This window comes from Rhinoderma darwinii, chromosome 7 (assembly GCF_050947455.1).
Source record: "Rhinoderma darwinii isolate aRhiDar2 chromosome 7, aRhiDar2.hap1, whole genome shotgun sequence".
Lineage (NCBI taxonomy): Eukaryota > Metazoa > Chordata > Amphibia > Anura > Rhinodermatidae > Rhinoderma > Rhinoderma darwinii.
This window is the reverse complement of record NC_134693.1, coordinates 133,106,300-133,113,572: the sequence shown is the minus strand read 5'-3', so window position 1 is coordinate 133,113,572 and position 7,273 is coordinate 133,106,300. Positions and strand designations below refer to the sequence as shown.

At 45.3% G+C, this 7,273-nt stretch overlaps 1 protein-coding gene across 2 annotated transcripts in view; it reads left to right on the top strand.

Moving 5' to 3' along the window:
• Positions 1 to 555: 555 nt before the first annotated feature.
• Positions 556 to 7,273, top strand: part of CAMK1 (calcium/calmodulin dependent protein kinase I) — a 102,066-nt gene continuing 95,348 nt past the window's right edge. Inside the window, exon 1 of one of the 2 annotated variants that reach the window (XM_075831674.1) lies at positions 556 to 663. The gene's annotated coding sequence lies outside the window, so the exon portion shown is untranslated. The remainder of the gene's footprint in view (positions 664 to 7,273) is intronic. The other variant, XM_075831673.1, reaches the window with a different exon arrangement.

Here is a 7,273-nt window from a genome sequence, read left to right as displayed (position 1 = left end):
ATGGAGCTGATAAGTGACGGTTTAATAACTAAACCCGGAGCGCCACTTTGGTTTTAGGAAATTTTTCCTAAAATTGTTTGTATGGAAAACTGTGATCGGGGTCCTTCGTGTTTTGGTGAAACATGATGGATCAAGATTTGGACAGATTGTCAATTATCAGTGAACAATTAATGCGCGTGCGCTAATCGAGAAAACACTTAAAATATTTCATTTGAATCGCCATTTATTGGCGCGTTTTCGAGACGTGTATGATGAACGGTGCGACATTTGTTAGACTGGCGAAAGTTTTCACGTGACGCTAAAACCGGTCTCTTTGACAGTACTGATAGCTCCGCCCACTGATCTTTTCCACCCATGACCCCACTGTATTGCATACAATATAATATCCTATCACGTGACCTCCCGCGCCCCTGCTCCCCGATTGTGAATGAACGCCTCCCGGAGCACAGCAATTATAGAGTACCCAGACACCGCCCTAACGCCAATAGCCCCGCCCCTCTGCCTTGCTATTGGCTGGGATAATCCTGCGACCCCGCCCATCCCGGGCTGTGCTGACATCAGTGCTGGGCAGGGAGGGATGGGCAAACTGTAGACAGTGAGACACCGTGCAGCGGGGAGTACACCGAGGGCTCTGCCACCGCGTCCCTGCCAGCTCCTGCCCAGGTAAGACATGCGTGATGTGTACTAGCAGCGGCGCCTGTGTGTAGCAGGGAGGAGGATGCTGAATGTATGTAACTGTCATTATGTGTAGTGGGGAGGATGCTGCTGCTTCTGCATGTGATATGTATGTATATGTATGTATGGTAATGTACTGGATGATGATGCTGTTTGTATGGCTATGCATGTATCATGTATGTAGTATATGTAAATATTCCTCCATACATTTCATTATCATGTATGTCTGATGCAGCATGCAAGCATTGTGTGTATATGATGATGATGATGCTGCATGCACGTCAATATAATGTATGTAGTGTGTATGATGGTGCCAGTATTATGTATGTATCTATACAGTTTATCAGGTGTTGCACATATGTTGTATGTATGTTGTGTGCATGATCGTATATGTGTATATGATGCTGTATGTATGCATGTAGTATATATGTTGCTATGTGTAGGTGCTGCATGAATGTGTGTGTGTGTATATATATATATATATATATATTGTTACGATGTGTAGGTGCTGTATGTATGTAGTATATATGTTAGTATGTGTAGGTGCTGCATGTATATATGTTATGTGTTTTGGCGCTGCATGTATGTTTGTAGTATATATGTTGCCATGTGTAGGTGCTGTGTGTGTGTGTGTATATATATATATATATATATAATATGTTCCTATGTAGTATATATGTTGCCATGTGTAGGTGCTGTGTGTGTATATATATATATATATATATAATATGTTCCTATGTGTAGGTGCTATATGTAGTATATATGTTGCCATGTGTAGGTGCTGTGTGTGTATATATATATATATAATATGTTCCTATGTGTAGGTGCTATATGTAGTATATATGTTGCCATGTGTAGGTGCTGTGTGTGTGTATATATATATATATATATATATATATATATATATATATAATATGTTCCTATGTGTAGGTGCTGCATGTACCTGTTGGGCGCTGTGTATGACTGGCCTGGCTCTGTACACCGGTGCCTCTTGATGATTGTTCCCCAGCCTGCAGGGTATGTGGTGCGGCCGGGCATGTGCACTATACTCCGGGCACAGGTCATGGATCTCTTCTCTAGGCTTCTTATGGGATGTCCCCTTTAATCCTGGATTTGATAGACTATACCATGTACCTGCTACACCTGTATTCCGTGATGCCACTCTGCCCCATCACGCTGGCACACAGGACTAGTGAACCGTCTCCGTATGTGACCCACTCCCAGGGGCAGCTGACAGATTCCTCACTGCAAGGCAAATAAATCCCAGTGGATCAGATAATGGGAGCTACGCTGGCAGATGCCCATCGGGCACCCATGTGCTGAGCTCAGTCACAGCTGCTGCTGCGGAACCTCTTGGAAAGCAGCTGTGACTATCCATAAGGATTGGCCGTGACTTCTACATCCTATTATCTGTCATGCAGTTTTTTGAGCTGCGCTGTCCGGGTGATTTCATTTCTGATTTATAACTTGTTTGGTTAACCCATTATTAACCTCTGCGCCCTGTGCAGCTTCATGTATTATGCTTTATTTTTAGACGTCGCCTTTTTTTAATTTTAGTAAATGTTATTATTTCACAAGTCCTTTTATAATCTATGGACATCCTATATAATATATAGTCGTAGCCAGAAACGTCTACCAATGATGGAAAATACGGCGAGCTTGAAACGTGCACAATGTATATCAAAGGCAACGAACGACCGTATCAGGATCTTATGATGAAAATTTTCTCATGATCACTCCCAATTTTTGGAATACAACTCCCATTGTCCTCAGTCCGACATGTTGATTATAGATTAACATACCAAGAAAGCCACCTGTGAGTTCAAGAGGTTTCCCATATACATTAAAGTATAGATGATAAATGTTTGATTGCACCTCCCCCCATGATCACTACAACAGGGGTCCCAAGTCCCCCATTTTTTGGGCCCCCAGTGAGCAAACGTTTATCACTTATGTCTTTGATGGAAAAAGAACTTTTAACAGGGCATGCTGGGAATTGTAGTTCTACCACAGCTGGAATACCTGAAGCTTTCTAGCCTGAAGCCTGCGTATAGAAGATTACCATTCTGTAACGCTAGGCAGGGGCATAGCTCGGGGTGGCTGGAGGGCATGTGCCCTGGGTGCTGGTTCCAGGGAGGGCATGCCAACAAGACACCCTGCCATGGCCTGGGTATTTGGATACAGGGCTAGGGCAGTGAACTGAATCTTGCTACCACTGTGCATTGTGTATTACGGCTCGGTGATTATAATATCAAGTAGGTTTATTTAACATTCTAGTAGATTAGCGCGGTGTATTCAATCACTCGGGTCGGTCGGGTGCAGCCGGCGACATGAAACAGAGGTGCGTTGTCGACGTCTTCCAGGGAGCCGCAGTCAGCGCACCGTCTGTTATGTAAGAACATCTGGTTTAGTGGAGTTTAGGTTTTCGGAGGGGGGGGGGGGGGGCTGGGTTCTAGACGGGGAATTTTTATAGGCGAATGACGGAGGAATTTCTGATTATAGTAGTGACAGATTTATTTGCGGATGTTGGGTGTCTTCCTGGAAATATTCATCGGAACGGCCATCGCTGCGTCCATTGTTGTTTTTTGATAGCTGTAAAATTGTGCAATTGTTAAAGAGTGGGGTTTTCATTACAGCGGTATTCCAGCCAAAAGCAATTTACACTTTTTAACTAGACAGGTAATAAGTGCTGGATCGGTCAGGGTCTGACCGATGGGACCCCCACTGATCGCTCAAATGACGGACCCCCTTTCCCCATTGCACCAGCTGCAAGACAGCGGCTAGGAGGAGTTTGGGGGCATCGTGGATGGCACTGTTTTGAGACATTATGCCTGGCACTGTTGGGGGCATCGTGGATGGCACTGTTGGCATTGTGGCTGGCATTGCTGGGAGGGGGACTGTGGCTGGCACTGTTGTAGGCAGCATTGTGGCTGGCACTGTTGTGGGGGGCAATGTTACTGGTTCTGCTTTAGGGGGCACTCTGGCTGGCACTGTTGTGGGGGGCAATGTTACTGGTTCTGCTTTAGGGGGCACTCTGGCTGGCACTGTTGTGGGGGGCAATGTTACTGGTTCTGCTTTAGGGGGCACTCTGGCTGGCACTGTTGTGGGGGGCAATGTTACTGGTTCTGCTTTAGGGGGCACTCTGGCTGGCACTGTTGTAGCTCCACTTTGGCTGTTACTGTTGTGGGGCCTCTGTGGCTTTCCCGGTTGTGGGGGGGGGGGGGTACTTTTGGTTCCGCTCACTTTCAGCCAGGGCATGAACAACGCGGTCATATTTGTATCCTCTGTATAAATGTAAGAGCAGTGCGGGGAGACGGGAAACCTGTAGTTTAGCAAAGGATTGTCTTCATTTTTTGCCGCTGTGGCAAACCATATATGGAAATCCTGACCCTGGCCGAATATGATTTAATGGTCCTCTGGTGGAGTCATGGGGGACATTTGAGGCTTCCATTATGCAGCTGGTTTACCACCACTGGTCCAATGTCTATGGGTGAGTGTTCATATGTCCCTTAGGCCCTGTTCACACACACTTTTCTTTGCAGGCATAAAAAATCTGCCTCAGAATTCCTTCAGGAATTGCTCAGAAACAAGCGCCGTGGCTATTTTTTTGCCTCCCATTGATTTCAATGGGAGGTCAGAGGTGGAAAACGTGGCAAGAAAGGACGTGCCGGTTTTTGTTTTTTTTCGCGAGCAGCTAAAAACTGCCCGGGAGAAAAAACGCCTCTGCCTCCCATTGAAATCAATGGGGGGGGGGGGGGATTTCAGAATTTTTTTGGCGCTGAGTGAACAGGGCCTTAAAGGGGTTCTCTACTTTGGAAAATCCCTCTTTGTAAGAAGGTCTCCCCAACTATACGCTGATATGTCACAGGGTGTCCCGCTTCTGGGACCCACAACGATCAGCTGTAATCTATGGGGTAACCTGGCAGCAAGTGCTGAGTTTGCCTGCAGTGCCACCACAGGGGAAATGAGGCATTGCACATTGAAATCAATGGGCTGTCCGTGTAATTTTAACGTTCTGAGTACTCCAGACCAATAGACGCTCTTTGTAGCCACTCTCTACTTGTTGTGTGGAATCCTTCTATTCTCTCTCTATGCCTTAATAGGGTATTTAAAAATGGGTTGTCCAGTATTTGAAAAAACGCGGCTGCTCTATTTCAAAAACAGCGCCAAACACCTATCTATGAGTTTTGTCTGATATTGAGCCTCTTCTCCATTGAATTGAATGGGTCAGAGCTGCAATACCACATACGACCTGTGGACAGGTGTGGCGCTGTTTTTGGAGGAAAGTGGCCAGGTCTTTCTAATCCTGTGCAACCCTTTTCAGCCTCATGGAATTTTTATTTAACTTGATTTGCAATTTCCAGTTACAGAATTGGAAGCCTGTGGGAACATGGAATAATGGAGCCTTCTGTGATTTAGGAATTGAACGTACCTTCTGCTGATTGTATCAACAATCTTTATGTGTGCTTAAACCGGGGGTAGAAGTCGGCTCTTGGGTGTTCACAACCTGTCCAAATATAGCTTACCAGAGCCTTTCCAGTATCTACGAGGCTTCTGCATGAGTCCTTTTAATGGAACTTCATAATGGCTGATAACAGGGAACAATAGGTTGCCAAATTTGAATTAAGACAGGGAAATTATGTAGATTTAAAGCCCTATTAACGTTTTCTTACACTGCCCTGCACTAGGCATAACATAGTCTGGCAGTTTTGTCTGGAGTGTTCCTTTAACATTTGTGGTCTGCCATTTTTGTCAGTGTTCAATTCTTCTGCTAAAGCCTGATTCACACGAACGTCTTAAACGTCCGTGGGACGACCGTTGAAACCGGGGCCGTCCCACGGACCTATGTAATTCAATGTGGCCGTTCACACAGCCGTTGTTTCAACAGACCGCGTGAAGGGTCCGTGGGAAAATAGGACATGTCGGGTTTTTTCATGCATCCCTCCTTAGACTCCTCTATGGGGGATGCGTGAGATCGGGTCCCGCAGCGCTGAGCACGGATGCACCTCGGACGTGGAAAAACTGCAGTTTTTCACGTCCGAGATGCGCAGCGCTCGTGTGAATCAGGCCTAACACCTCAGCACCCGGCTACTTTACCCCTAATTTTAAGGACCTCAAATGACACTTGGTGACTGTCAGGAGTCTGTTGTATTCTCCGTTGTTGGACAGAAGATCTGAGTTTTAAGATTTATTTTTTTAATGTATAAATATATTGAGATGAAACCTGCAAATTTTAAGGCCTCGTTCACATCTGCTTCAGGGGCCCCTGCCGCAGATCCAGCTGAAATACCGGAAACAATAGCGCAGCATACTTCGCTATTGTTTCCGGTTATACCTTGGACACCTCAACGGAAAACCGATGAAACCCATTAAATTCAATGGGTTCTGTCGGACGCCGGTGGTGTCAGTCGCACAACAGAACCGGCGCTTCCGGTATTTCTGTTGTTCTGCTCCTCTGACGGAACAGAACAATGGAAACACCAACGCAGATGTGAACCCAGCCTAATGTGTTTATTATGATTGACGTATGAATGGGGCCTGACGTTTTGTATAGACCTACTCCTCCTCACAGCTGAGGTTTTGTTCCAATAACCAGTCTGGATCATCCTTTGCGAGCTAAACAGCCTGGACTCCTTACTAATAAATTTTACCTGCACTGATACATTGTAACGTTGTATCAGGACATAAGAGAGATTTGTGCTGTTTATGTATTTATCTCACAAAGGATGGTGTAGACTGGAGGCAAGTGTAGCAAAGCCTCTGCTGTGAGAAGTATTGAGTCTTTAAAGTGTATGTGGTGGTTTTTCTGTTTTTTGTTTTTTTTTTTTAGGCTCCATGCACACGACCGTAGATTTCGTCTGTAATTACAGACACATTCATTTCTATGGCCGACGGACACATTCCCGTATATTTACGGGAAGGTGTCTGTGCCGTAGAAAGATTCCGCAAAATATAGGACGTCCTATTTTTTTTTTTTGCTGTTTGCGGACCGTGCTCCCATAATTTATATGGGACCATGGCCCGCTAATGCTGGTGGTTGTCAGCGGCCGGCTGTGCCCGTAATCACTGTGATCCTGCACTAAAAAATTATACCCTGTCATTTTCTAAGCCTACATCGCTGGCAAGTCGCAAGGTTTTACATCTACCAGTGAAAAATGCTGAATGTACAAAATTTGCTTTGTGTCTCTAAAAATAGCTGAACTTATCTTGTCCTATTGTGCAGTAAAGGATATTCGCTGGGTGCATGGCCCATGGCGAGACCGTCTGCTCTACTCAGGACTTGTTTTTTTATTAGAAAAGTTGCCCTCCGGTTAAGACTGGCGCACCAGAGAACCAGGGGGATCTTCCATGGGGCGCATTTTTGATGCAGTAATGGGGCACCGCTACTACAAGGCTCATGAACTGAAGGGTGAGCCCTGGGCACCCCAGTCCAACGCTGATTGTCCTACATATTTATTTAATGCAAAGTTTTTATTGAATTTTTGGAATATAAACCAGAATAGGAATTGTCCTACATATTTAAAGGGTATGTCCACCTTTTATTCATCCACATAATAAAAAGCTACTTTGCTGTATGTATTACCGTCCAATACTGCGG